At 46.3% G+C, this 14,288-nt stretch overlaps 1 long non-coding RNA gene across 1 annotated transcript in view; it reads right to left on the bottom strand.

The window, feature by feature from the left end:
• Window positions 1-543: 543 nt before the first annotated feature.
• Window positions 544-14,288, bottom strand: part of LOC148217149 (uncharacterized) — a 41,686-nt gene continuing 27,941 nt past the window's right edge. Inside the window, exon 3 of the long non-coding RNA XR_015797128.1 lies at window positions 544-1,140. This is a non-coding gene — a long non-coding RNA (uncharacterized LOC148217149). The remainder of the gene's footprint in view (window positions 1,141-14,288) is intronic.

The raw sequence follows: 14,288 nt of genomic DNA, 5'->3' as shown, positions 1-14,288 counted from the left end.
TAGGTAGGAATATTTCTAACGTTAAGGCTGTTCTTGCAAATCTTTAGAAAGAGGTGTTCTGCCACGTGTGCAAAAAATACTTCTCTGCAAACTAATAAAGGAACTTGGCTGGGGGAAAAGTGAAACAAAATGGCTGTGCTGCATGTATAACAGAGAGTGCTGGGAGCCTGGAAGATGCAGCTACTTTCTTCTTTTGAAAAGAGGTGCTTCATGTTTACTCCAGTGTATTGCAAACCATTTTTTTTCTGAAAGATTTGCATAGCCCTATTCACCGTATCTAGAGATACCAAGGATAGGACACTGGACCTTTGGCATGCTGAGCTTGTTACTAACATTCTTAATAAAGATATAATCAAGTTATTCCTTTTACTTTTGCTTATATTGTATTTTATTGTATGTCAGTAACATGCTATTTCCTGAGGAGTTGAAATGAATACAGTAATTGTACACCAGCACTATAATAAATTATCTCCTGAACAGGAACTGAAATGAATATATGAATATATGAATATATATATATATATATATATATATATATATACACACACACACACACACACACACACACAACTCGTGTGTGTGTGTATGTCACACACACATGGACACAATCAAGAACAGATTTTAACTTTTAACTCCAATTCATAAAACCCCACTCAATATGGATTGAGCATAGCCTTTGCAGATTCAGTGAGAAAGCATCTTGTGATTTCTTAATCAGCTCCATAGGTCCCCCAACACTACTAACTCTATACAGAAGGTTCACCCTCCCCTTGCCTTTGATCAATTTTCTCATATTTTAGTCCTTGAAAGTATATACTCACTAACCAGCAGCTCCTGCTACTCATATGGTAAAAACAGACATCCCTCTTGCATTATTATGTTTTTCTTTTCAGCTTCCCTCAATCCCCTTTGCACCGTTAGGACTTTGCTGTTGCTAAGCTTATGTGATCTTGGCTCTCTTCCAACATAGGTAATTATATCCTGGCTGGTCTAAAAATTCCTCCTCTTGTTTCATATGGAGAAGCAGATCTTCAGTTTCTGTCCTGAGTGGTTGCTGGCTATCCATAAATGATAAAATACTCCTCCTTCCAGCATCCCAAAAGAGGATATACTTTTCAAGGCTGGGTAAATAAAGGTTTTCTGAAGGAAAAAATGAAAAGCACAACAGTTTGCAAGGAAAAATAATTTTCTTATGGAAACTGTTATATAGCAAATAGTGGAAGAGAGGGAATAAAGAATGTGTGGTAATTTCAGGAGAAATATGACTCAGCAAGATGGTCTGCAATGACAGTAAACTTCACTGTACATCTACAATTTAGAAGATACATCCTAAGCATTTATTTTATTTTAAAATGTTGTAATCCCACCACCTTTAAATCTGAGTTTGCTCAAGGTTTACAATAAACTATGATCATAATATAACATTGTTGTGAGATAACCTGCCTGCCAGCCCTTCATGCCAGACACAGAATACACATCTTCATCATAGACAAAATCTACATCTTCACTAAGAAGATGCAAATTTGTCACTTAGGCACAGAAATATATCCGTAGCTCCTCTCTCTTTACTGGAGATAGGAACATTTTGAATCCTTGTAAAGTCAGGCAGAACCACATAAGCTGTGGACTGAAGCAGGGAAAAGAGGGGGACCCTATTACATCTCCAAGCCTTTCAAGGAATTTTGATGTGCCAGGAACCCAGAGGATGTTCAGTAATCAAGACAGAAGTAATATCATTTTCAAGGGAATTCTAGTTCCAAAGTAATAGGTAGCAAGTTAAATTAGAATCTACATAAAGATGAATTTTAGTATGCGATATTAAGTCTCCTGTCTTTATTTTTCTGGGGATGTTTAAAGCTCAGGCTTTATCCATTCTTCAGGCAGGGCACAAAGATAATAGTGTTATCCTCTTGTAATCTGTTATGATTTCTTGAACCTTTTCCAGTCTCTTCTTTATGAAATTTCTGGCAAGGAGAAAAGCCTTTTGTAGCAGACCAGCAACATCTTGTGCTCTGGCCAGAGCATAACATTTGCTTTTGTATTTTTCCCTTTTTTAAAACTAATGTGCAAGCTATATCATTGTGATCTGAACAACTTTGTCATTACCTCCAGTACTACTGAATGTTTGCCTTTTAAGATGCTAAAGTTAAAAAGAGGTTTTATATTTTATATTTTCTTATTTCTTTTAGTGAAGTTGATTGTATTTATGTCTGATGAAACTGGTTTATCTCCCAACAGGAACAAAGAAAGGCTAGATCCTCTAGCCACACACCTCTAAGCTACAAGACCAGGATGTCGTATTATAGAAATTATGTCTTTGTTTTCCATGTTTATCTTTTAATCACCACAAAAGTAGCAGAGGAGGAGACAGCTGTATCTGCCTCACAAACTGACATTAAGGGAAGATGGAAGGTGAGGCATCCCATGGAAGATAGGTGGGAGAGGAATGTTGAGACCTCCAAACTTCAATCATATGGGCTTAGCTATGCTGCTAAAAAAATTGAAAAATAATTAAAAGTCATAGTAAAATAAGCAACCTAATTAAAATTCACAATAAAGAAACAATAAAAACAACAGAATACTCAAAAAGCATGTATATACCATATATATTTAAAATAAACACATTAGCATATTAAAAGTCTAAAATTAAAATGTCTTTATCTGGTGTTGCAAAGACAATAAAGTTAGTATCAGGGAGGTCACAACTGAAAAGGCCCATTCCTGATAACCACCTGACATACCTCAAACTTCACACCATGACTTGGCAATAAATCACAGGTCCCTGATATTTAATCCACTTGGGTTGACTTGTTAAAAGACTCAGAGACACCTTGGCTTGCTTAGAATCTTTCTTGCATATGAAAACAAAGCCTCAAACATGTTAATTGCCTATAGAAGTGCAAATAATCCAAAGCCTCACCCCACCCTGCTTTTTCTTCCTGTTCTTCTGAGTTAATGGATATTAGGCTGATTTCTTGATGGCCTTGGGAGGCAACTGAAAGATGTTATATACAGGTAGTCCTCAAATTTTGATGGTAATTGGGACCAGAATTTCCATCACTAAGCAATGCAGTCATTATGCAAAATATCACATGACTGCATCACTTAGCAATAGCAAGCCCAGCACTCCTCACTGCCATTGTTAAGCAAATCCTACCCGTTGTTAGGCGAGGACCAACCCTGATCCAAGCCATTCCCGATTTAGTCTCTCCCAGCCTCGAGCGTCAGTAAGGTATGGGACTGTCTCTGTCTCCTCTTGAATTCCCCCCACCTGCCTATCTCTCCCCCATTTCTGCCTTTTTGGCCACCCTGCATAGCAGCACTCTTCAGCGGCACTAGCAGTACCGATGGTGCTGGGGCTGAAGTAGAGGCACGGGGCCTTTAGCAGTCTCAGCCAGCCACCACCAGCCCCAGACCTCAACTTCAGCTCCAGCACCGCTGCCACCATCAAGTGCTGCCTCAAGCCCTGTGCCAGAGCCAGCCACCCCAGTGCCACAGCGCAAAGCCCCTGCTGCCCTGTGTTCCGCAGGCCCTGCCACACCTAGCTGACCTTACCTGTCTTCCTCCTGCTGCTGCTGAGGCATGCCCTGCCTGGCCCCATGCGGGGCAGCTGCTGGCCGCCCCAGGCCTTCTTCCCAAGACTGCTCACGCTGCTCTCCAAATAGCGTGCCCCATGCTTGCAATGCTTCAGAAGGCATCAGAAGCTTTCCAAAGGCTTTCTGAAGCATCATGAGAATGGGGGGCACTATTTGGAAAACGGTGGGTATGCCATTCTCATGATCCTTTGGAAAGCCTTCAGAAAGCTTCTGAGGCCTGGAAAACACTGGCACACAAGAATTGTTTTCCTCACTTTTACTACTACTACAGAGTAGGCTTGATAATGAACTCTTACTTGGTTTGATCAGATTTCAGGTGAGCTATTTTACTGATGTCCCAGTTGTCTCCCAAGTTGCTTTATACCCTTCAATGGGTGGGGGTGTATTTTTATAAAATGTATAGGATCTTATATGCAGTGTCAGAGCTTAGACAGCAGAGGTCCCACCAAACAAGTAAGGAGCATGATAGATAATTTCCTCGCTATTTTATTAGAATATATTCTACAGGCATACACACACATCCACTTACACACAAAGAAAAAGATGAAGAGAAAATACCCTTCTCCTTCACTGGCCAAGTGGATAAAAAAGAACCGTGAGATTCCAAAGAACCCTTTCTAGGAGAATCTCAGCATTTCAACACCACATTCTTTTAGACTATCCACAAGTAGTAGTGTCTGTGCTATTTCCTACAAGATTTCAGACCTTGTTTTGGCCTCATATCTTTCCTCCTTGTTCTGATGCATCAGTTTCTTTCTCAAGGAACTAAAACTTGTTCATTAGTGCCAACCATGCAATCATATCATGTGCCCTTTAGTTTGTTTCCATTTATTAGCTACAGTATAAATGGTGCCAATTGATGGTTTAATCTTGTGCTCTTCAGCTCTTTTATTTTGTTTTTCCTTTTACTCTCCTTTTTTGGTCAGCTACAGAAAAAATAATAGGATAAGTATAGAGAACAGATGAAAGAATGAAAATACACATTTGGTATCAATATTAAGGAATTGTTCTGCACAGCAGGAGAGGACTCTCAGGAGTGATTATGTCAGCTGCCTAATTCATCTCTAGATTCAACTGGGGGGTGGGACATCAAGGTTTTGACAGAAACACCCACCATAATACCTAAAAAATTCCTAGAGCCCTGTAAGGGCAGACCATCCCTGTAGAGAGGAAGAGTTCCCACAAGTCTAAATCTCACAAAAGGAAATAATCTGATCATGACAAGGGAACAGATGTCAAATGCCTCAATTTCAGTCACCATTCTCTAATAGAGAAAACCAGGACTAGAATATGACCTGCCATTCCAATTTGTTAGGCCAGTAACAAATTGAAACAGATCTACTGTTGTCGTGGCTGTCATGATATTCTGAGTTACTCCAACCATGGTGACTTGGGCAAAGACACTGAAATCCCTTTAAACCATCATTTTAGAAATAGAAATCCTTAACATCAAGATCAGCTGAAGATCACTCAAGTGTTGTGGTCCAGACAGATACATTCTCAAAGAAGAAACAGACTGAGCCATCTGGTTTTCAGATACCCAGGAACTGGAATTCAGTATTAGCTCTGAAGAACCAAATGCATTTCCCTCAGTGCTTGACCCTGACACTGAGGATTCACCTCTGAAACTAGGCCTCTGAGGACACAGAAGACCATGGGTAGAAATTCAGAAGCTAGCCCGTAAAAGATTGCCTATCAAAGAAGACTGATCATGGGGACTGAAGCTTTGCAACATCAAGGTTGCTGAGTTTCTGATGTATTTGAACATAGAAAACAGAGGGTTGGAACCCTAGTTGACTGACTGATTGACTGACTGACTGACTGACTGACTGACTGTGAGAAGGCAGGGAGAAGTGAGGGCCTCAAACGAACCATGTTTGCTAGGGGAGAGCGCTGTGCACCATGGGGCAGCCTTGGGGGGGGTGGCAGGAGGGAGGATGGGCAGAAGGCACACTCGCACCAGAGTGGAGAGGGACGGCAGGAGGGAGGAAAGACTGCAGGCAAAAGGCATGTTCGCCCCAGAGTGAAGAGAAACGGCAGGGGGCGGCTGTCGGGTCAAGTGGGGATTGGAATGTGTATTGCGCTGATTGGATTCGGAAAGTGGAATGTCTGCGGTTTTGCGGTTAATTAGCGGCGCTCTGGGGCGGTAAAAAAAGGTGAGATTGTGAGCCAAGCCCTCGTAGGAGGGGGAGGACAGATAGGGGGTATAAAAACCTGTCAGACCTTGCTTCGGGGTTCCTCCATTGCTGCGGGAGGGACCCACCTTTGCAAACGTGCCCAATAAAAACTTCTGTCTACTGGACAACCGAACCCGTGTCTGTCGTTTTCTGACAAAATTGGCGAGCCAGCCAGGAGTCCTCGACGTGGACCGGACTGTGGGGAACCGGTGAGTAATCGGCCGTAACACCCCGTTGAGGTGTCTCCCGTTTTCCCCAGAGTCGGGTCCGGGACGGGACTCCAATCGCCAGTCAGACAGAAGTAAAGAGGAAGTCGGCCGACGAGGGGACCTCCGGGAGGTCTGGTGAGTACAGCCTACCCATAATCTCGGGGAGATTAGCGTGGTTACGAGGCGTTGGACGCCGCAAGGGGACAGAAGAGTCCGGGACCTTCTGTAAGGTGGGAAACGTAGTCAGGAAGGATGGGTAAGGTGCAGAGTAAGAGTGTAAGGCCAGGGGCCAGTGGGAAAAACGCAGTAGGGGGAATCCCCACGGATTCTCCATTAGGACAATTGTTGCAACAATGGGAGACACCCTGGTTGTGTCCATTCACCAGGGGTCTGGAAAAACCGACCATGATAACTTTGTGCACTAAAGAATGGCCAAAATATCCACTAGTGGACCCCGAATTCCCCTACCATTGGGATACTCTTGGAATCCCCAGTAATTACTGGGTGACCCAACTAAAAAACTACATTGTGGAACATAAAATGTTAACACAGGAACCCTATGTGGAAGTCTGGTTCCATGTTCATTGGGAGGGGCCTCGACCCAAGTTAGCCAAAATTTTTGTCCAAAAAGAACAGGAGGATGAGGAGGACCTCTGGCTGACTGGACCTCAATGGGGGCCGCCACCTCCTCCTCCTCCTCCTCTTTCTACCGCTCCCCCTCCGGCGCCCCCACCCTATCCCGGGTTGCGGAAAGAGCTGGACCAGCTGAACCAAGACATTCAGAACTTGCCCTTTATTCTAAGGTCGGCCAGTGCCTTCCCCGTCCGGGAAGTCCCGAACGGAACGAACGCACAGGGGGTGACCGTCACCAGTTACGTAACAGTTCCCATCAAACCCAGTGAGTTGAGGGAATTAAAAAAGACCCTCCCTCGTATGCAAGAGAACGCCCATACCGCCGCCGAACAATTGGAACTTTTTCTCAGCCCGGTGGAATACTCCTGGGGGAAACTAAATTACATTTTAGCCCACCTCTATACGCCAGAAGAGAGGGGCCAGATTCGGCGAGCTGTGCTCAGGGCTTGGGAGCGAAGGAATGCAAATGTCCCAAATGCCCCGGCCGCAGATACTAAATTCCCTCTGGCAGACCCAAATTGGGATCCCAATAATGCCGCACACCGGCAGAACATGAGAGACATGAAAGAGATGATTTTGGAGGGCATCTGAACAGCAGTGCCCCAGGGGAAGAATTTGACCAAGGCTTTTGAGGTAACCCAGGGGAAGGATGAATCGCCCAGAGATTTTTGTGAGAGGATCCGGGTTGGCCTGAACAAATTCTCGGCCGTGACTCCGGACACCCCAGCCTTTGAGACCTTGTTAAAAATGCAGTTCGTCACCAAAGCATGGCCAGACATTCAGAAGAAGATACAAAAACAGGAGGGTTGGACTGAACAGGGGATAGGGGAACTCCTAAGGATTGCTCAACAGACCTATGTGGGGAGGGAGGAGGCGAAGACCAGGCAGAAAACTCAAATGATGATGGCAGCTGTTCAGGCGGCGGCCAAGAATGAGACGAAGGGGGAGGGACTGAGGGAGGCGCGACCTTCTCCCCATCTGGTCCGGGGACCTTGGCCCCGGAGAGGTGGCATCGACCCCAGAAGGGAGAGGTGGACTGGGGATAGGCAAGGTTGTTTCCGCTGCGGGCGAGTAGGACACTTTGCTCGGGACTGCCAGGTGGATCGCCCCACGGGTGAGAGGAGTTTCCCCCTGTACAACTAGGGGGGGTCATGGTTCCCCAACCGGGACCCACAGGGAACCCTTGGTAAACATCACGGTGGGTCCCACCGGCGAGGAATGGCAGTTCCTCGTGGATACCGGAGCCTCTCGAACATCGTTGTGCCAACTGATCCCAGGGATTGCGAAATCCCGGGGTGCGTCGGTATCAGTGATGGGGGTGGGAGGCTCTCCGGTCAAGGCAGACGTACTGGAGGGAGTAAGACTGGAGTGGAATGGGAAGGAGGTAACTGCAGATGTGTTACTGATCCCACAGGCAGGAGTGAACTTGCTGGGAAGGGATCTAATGGGTAGTCTAGGAGTGGAGTTGTGGAATGTGGAACAGGCAGAAAGGATGTGTTTGTTGCGGGAGGCGGACGTGGAGGTTGTGAACCCTGAGGTATGGGCAGGAGAAGGGGGGGCGGGTCGGTTTCGCATCACCCCAATTAGCATCCCCTTGAAACCGGGGGTGACGGGTTTGCGGCAAGCCCAATACCCGCTGTCCCGGGATGGGAGGCGTGGGCTGAAGCCCATCATAGATGGGCTGAGGCGGCAAGGGCTGTTGGAACCGGCTATGTCCCCCTTCAACTCCCCTATCTTAGCTGTGAAGAAGAAGGACAATAGTTACAGGCTGGTGCAGGATCTGAGGAGGGTCAACGATTTGGTCTTGGCCCGGACCCCGGTAGTGCCTGACCCCTACACTTTGATGGGGAAGATCCCTCCCGGGGATCGGTGGTTCACGGTGATAGACTTGAAGGATGCTTTTTGGTCATGCCCTCTGGCAGAGGAAAGCAGGGATCTGTTCGCTTTTGAGTGGGAAGATCCGGAGACTGGGAGGAAGCAACAACTGAGATGGACGGTGCTGCCCCAGGGGTACACCGAGAGCCCCATCTTGTTTGGACAGGCATTGGAAGAGAAACTCCAGGGGTTCCGGGCCCCTGGGGGTTCTCGGGTGCTGCAGTATGTGGATGATTTGTTGGTGTCTGGAGAGAAGGAAGTAAAGGTGAGAGAAGACTCAGTGGCTTTATTGAACTGGTTGGCTGAGGAAGGATTGAAGGTGTCAAAAGGGAAGGTCCAATTTGTGAAAAGGGAGGTCAAGTATTTAGGACATGTACTCCGGAAGGGCGAGAAGTTGATTGATCCTTCTCGGATACAGGGGATAATGCAGTTGAAGCCCCCTCATACTAAAACAGAGGTGCGGCGGTTTCTGGGTCTAGTAGGATATTGCCGGCTATGGATAGATGAGTACATGAGCAAGGCTCAGTTTCTGTATGAGAAGTTGAAAGGATCATCTGACAGGGTAGAATGGACAGACGGGGACACAGAGAAGTGGGGAGAATTACGAAGGAGCCTGGTGACGGCCCCGGCTCTGGCTCTACCAAACTTGGCCCCCCCTTTCACCTATACGTTACAGCCCATGGGGGAACTGCCATTGGAGTGCTGACTCAGAGACGGGCTGGGAAATATCAACCAGTGGCCTTCCTGAGCAAAGCCCTAGAACCAGTGGTGAGGGGATGGCCGACTTGTGTGCAGGCAGTGGCTGCCGCTGTTGTGTTAGTGACAGAAGGGAAAAAACTCACTTTTGGGAGCCCCGTGATTGTCCATTCACCCCATCAGATCTTAAGTGTGCTTAGTCAGCAGGCGGCTGCTTGGATGACAGAAGGGAGGATGTTGAAATATGAGACAGTTCTCCGAATAAGTCCTGATGTGGTGGTAGGAACAGACAGGAATTTGAACCCAGCGGAGTTTCTTGTGGGGGAGCGGAAAGAATGGGAGCCGGCGGAGCACGAGTGCTCCACCCTGTTGCAGCTGCAAACAAAGACCCGGGAGGACCTGCAGGAGGTCCCGCTGGAGGAGGGTGAGGTCTGGTTTGTGGATGGGTCTAGCCGAGTAGAGCAGGGACAAAGGAAGTCAGGATATGCGATAGTGACGGCGGAGGGAGAGACAATAGAGAAGGGGGCACTACCAGCGGACTGGTCGGCTCAGCTGTGTGAAGTGCACGCTTTGAAACGGGCACTAGAGTTGGGAAAGGGAGTGTCCCTCACCGTCTACACAGACTCGCGATACGCCTGGGGAGTAGTGCACACTTTCGGGAAAATTTGGCTGGAACGGGGTTTACTCACAGCTGCTGGAAAGGGAAGGTTGCAGGGAGGAAGCAGGTCATTGGGTTACAATTGAGGGGACCCCAGTAGTGAGCCGTGCTGACATGAGGGGGATGGTGGAGAAACTGCACGAAGGGTCTCACTGGGGGTGCAGGCTTTGGTAGACACTGTAAAGCCGTGGTACTGGAGCCTGGGGGTTCGATGGGAACTCCACACCCCTTGGCATCCTGACTCCAGTGGGAAAGTGGAAAGGGCCAACGGGGTGTTGAAGCAACATCTCACCAAACTGGGATTGGAAACAGGGCTATCTTGGACAAAGACACTTCCGGTTGCCCTGCTTCAAATGCGGACAGCCCCTCGCAAGGATGTGGGGGTCTCCCCGTTCGAGTTGATGATGGGAAGACCTTTCCTGGCTCCAATGGGAGAGCCTATCCCCGAGCTAAAGGATGCCTTCCTAAGAAAGTATCTCTTGGTACTGTCACAATCTCTCTTGTCTCTAAGAAAACAGGGACTCCTCGCTCAACAGCCCCCTTGCTGAAAGACCAACACCCCCACAAGCCAGAGGATTGGGTCCTGATAAAGACGTGGAAGGATGAGAAGCTGAAACCGTCTTGGGAGGGACCATACCAAGTTCTCCTGACAACTGAATCAGCGGTTCGGACCCGACAGGGGGGTTGGACCCACTACCATCGGGTTAAGCGAGCTCCCGACCCCCGACCGTGGACTGCCCAACCGGGAGATGGACTCAAAGTAAAACTTAAAAGGAACTGAACTAAGGCAGGGGAGGAGATGACCAACATAAAGGCTTGCATCCAGGTTATTCTGTTATGTCACTGCTTAGATGCTCTACAGCACAGCTCTAACAATTTTTTTGTAGAATTGGCACAGACAGCTTTGAACAGCACAACTTTTTGTGTGGGGCAACTCTTGACTGTGAATGGTGTCACCTCCACCTGTTTCTTTGGAATGCCCATCAGCTTGGAAGCATTGAAGAATGTTACTCAGATAGCGAATATTGATATCACTGGGGATGATCCCCCGTGGGGGGGGATGTTCTATCATTTTGGGTCTTCTCCCACACCAAGACCCTGGACTAATCAAAGGCAAATGGCTCTAAATCTCTTGGGGATAACCAATGCAACTCAATGTGTATATTTCAACAATACCCAGAACCGTACCCACCCACTGCCCTCAAAAGGTCCTGTTTTCACTTGTGGAGGGATCTATAATATCCCTTACGCCTCAACCCCTCTATACCTACCTAAAGGTTTCTTTTTGTTATGTGGACATGAAGCTTACACCTATGTTCCAGCCTATAGTTCAGGGGCCCTTGTGCCATAGGGCGCCTGACCTCTCTATATGCCCTGCCTCCAATACAAGCGCACCCATCAAAAGAAAAAAGAAAAAGGGAGCTGCCATCTGATTGTGAGAGTGATGTGACACTCTTGTCCGAAACAGAAGCCATGGCTCTGGCCCTCTCCTTAGTAGGGGTTCCTGCACTAAGCGGAAGAGCTTACCTGGACCTAAGGAAGGTGGCCTGCCTCCTGGCTAAAAGTGTCAACCTTACATCCTCTCTCATTGCAGCCCTCACTGAAGAAGTCACTGAGATCAGGAGGGCGGTCATTCAGAATCGGATAGCTATAGACTATCTCCTATTAAGGGCAGGACAAGGCTGTGAATCTTTTCAAGGTCTTTGTTGCTTTAACCTAACCAACAATGAGAATTATATTGAAGCAAAACTAGCCAAGTTGAAGACCTTAGCCTCTTGCATATCCGAGGATCCAGAGGGATGGAATTGGTCGTGGCTCACTAGTTGGTTACCTAACTTTGCTTGGTTAAAACAACTTTCTGTACTAGCTATTGGCTTCATTGCCTTACTGGTCCTAGTATGTTGCTTAATGCAATGCCTCCCTGCTTGTGGGAATTACCTGTCCCAGTGTGTGAAGCCCCGGGTCCGGGACGAGGGAGCAATCCTGTTAGCCAGGTTTGAGGCCCAACAGAGGCGTGAAAAGAAAAAGGGGGGATTGTGAGAAGGCAGGGAGAAGTGAGGGCCTCAAACGAACCATGTTTGCTAGGGGAGAGCGCTGTGCACCATGGGGCAGCCTTGGGGGGGTGGCAGGAGGGAGGATGGGCAGAAGGCACGTTCGCACCAGAGTGAAGAGAAACGGCAGGGGGCGGCTGTCGGGTCAAGTGGGGATTGGAATGTGTATTGCGCTGATTGGATTCGGAAAGTGGAATGTCTGCGGTTTTGCGGTTAATTAGCGGCGCTCCGGGGCGGTAAAAAAAGGTGAGATTGTGAGCCAAGCCCTCGTAGGAGGGGGAGGACAGATAGGGGGTATAAAAACCTGTCAGACCTTGCTTCGGGGTTCCTCCATTGCTGTGGGAGGGACCCACCTTTGCAAACGTGCCCAATAAAAACTTCTGTCTACTGGACAACCGAACCCGTGTCTGTCGTTTTCTGACATGACTGACTGCCTATTGGAATTTTGGATGCTGCTGTGGCTTTGCCTTGGTAAAACTGATGAAAGATTTTGAACTAATTTATGGTTTTATGACCGAGCATGACTTGTAAGTAAATTGATATGTATCAACTGTTTAATTCTCTACCAAAATCTTGTTAGGCTGTAAAAGTTTATTTCAGACTAATAGAATGCAAGATGGAGGAGCTAGCACAAGAAAACCAAATTATTTTTTGCAGAGTTAACAACAGCTGCCAGGACAACACAGGCTCAACTGAATCTGTTTCTTGCTCAAACTCCACCTACCCCATTCCTATCTTGTTGGAAATGCCCAGTTTTGGTACCTGAAGTCCAGAGATTTTTGCTGATTTCTAGCTCAAAGCATTTTGTTTCTGCAGCTATAAGGTGAGGAGTTACAGATGACTGCTCATGAGGAGAGTGGCTGATTAATTTATTGACTGGTCCAAGAACAATTCTTTATCTCTTGGAGCAAGTTACTTTACTTACAAACTTTACTGGTTTCACAAGAGAAATGCATTCAGTGTTTGAAATCCCTTTAAAGCTGATATTACTAACAGACAGACTAAATGCCTACACTAGAGGCAGAGAAGTCTGCAGGATCTAATTTCTGACCCACTGGAACATCTCTGTGGACCTATCATCTTTACCAAACTAGATTTACAGGGTATAATTGGATTACATAACTTGTTATATCAGTTCCTGACTGCGTACCTTGACTATCTTCTAATATGCTCCCAAACTTCCCAAGAACCTGAACACTAGGTCAAACCAGGCTTACAATAGTTATGATAATATGATCTCTACATCAAACTGGAAAACTCTGCTTTTAACTTTTCTGAGGTTGATTTCTTGAAATTTCTTGATTTCTGTTTCAGGTATCAGATTAGCCATGGACCAGCCAAGATAGAGGCTGTGTTAACCTGGGGCCTATTACATAATGTGAAGAACTTTGGAAATTTGGGGGATTTGCCAACTATTACTAGAAGTTTACTCCCAGTTTCATTCAGATAGCTACAGCTCTCACAGACTTACTCCGTGCAAAGACTCCCATTCACTGGGGAGAAGCTATACAAGACTTCTAGCAACTTAACATCTTTTCTACACCAGGTCTCATCCTTCAGTAACCATTTGTGACAGCAATGGACAACTCTAATATTCTCTGCATTCTCTGAGCTGCTGTAACCCATAAGCTCCAGAAAAAAATCTGCTACTTTTTGCTTACCATTCACAAAATCTCAGTCCAACTAAGAAAACTACATTACATAGAAAAAGGAATTGCTAGCAATTAAGGTTGCCTTTGAAATTTGGAGGTATTTTCTGGATGGGACTAGAAAAACTTAGAATACCTCCAGACTATGAGAAAAACACAAAGACAGATTTGTGAGTCTCTGTTCCTAAGTTCCATTTTAGCATCTCCTATGTATGGTTGAAGAATTGAAGGGCAGATGCCTTATCATGAAAACTATGTTTAGAGAGTAGTTGGAGAACTTAACAACAATCATGAAAACTATGCAGCCATCCTTGGATCATTAGCTACCCATGACCCAAGAAATACAAAACCAACAACAAATGGATCATTTCACACAAACTAAAGGAAAAGACTAATGGAGATTGCTCACTCTTTAGCCCAATTTCTGTTCTCAGTTCAAGTAAAGGTCCTGTTTCACTATGGTTGAATGTATGTGCTACTAGTGAGCTTACATGGAAAATTCTATACTTGTGTCATAATAACCTTGTATCAGGACATATTGGTTAATTCAAAACCCTACATCTTCCAAGTCTTCTTGTGGCTACATATAAAAGCATCACTTTAGGTAGACTTGCCTTGTCTGCAAGAGAGCTAAGGTCCCACTGGGCAAGCTTACAGGGTTATTGATGTTTCTGCTAACTCCTTCAGAACCCTGAAAGATGATCTCTTTGGATCATTTCAGAAGTTCCCTTGTTGAAGGGTCAT

Source organism: Python bivittatus, unplaced genomic scaffold, assembly GCF_059951505.1.
Source record: "Python bivittatus isolate LINGU-HERP-01145 unplaced genomic scaffold, Pbiv_v1 ctg000020_np1212, whole genome shotgun sequence".
Lineage (NCBI taxonomy): Eukaryota > Metazoa > Chordata > Lepidosauria > Squamata > Pythonidae > Python > Python bivittatus.
This window is presented reverse-complemented; position numbering and strand designations above follow the sequence as displayed.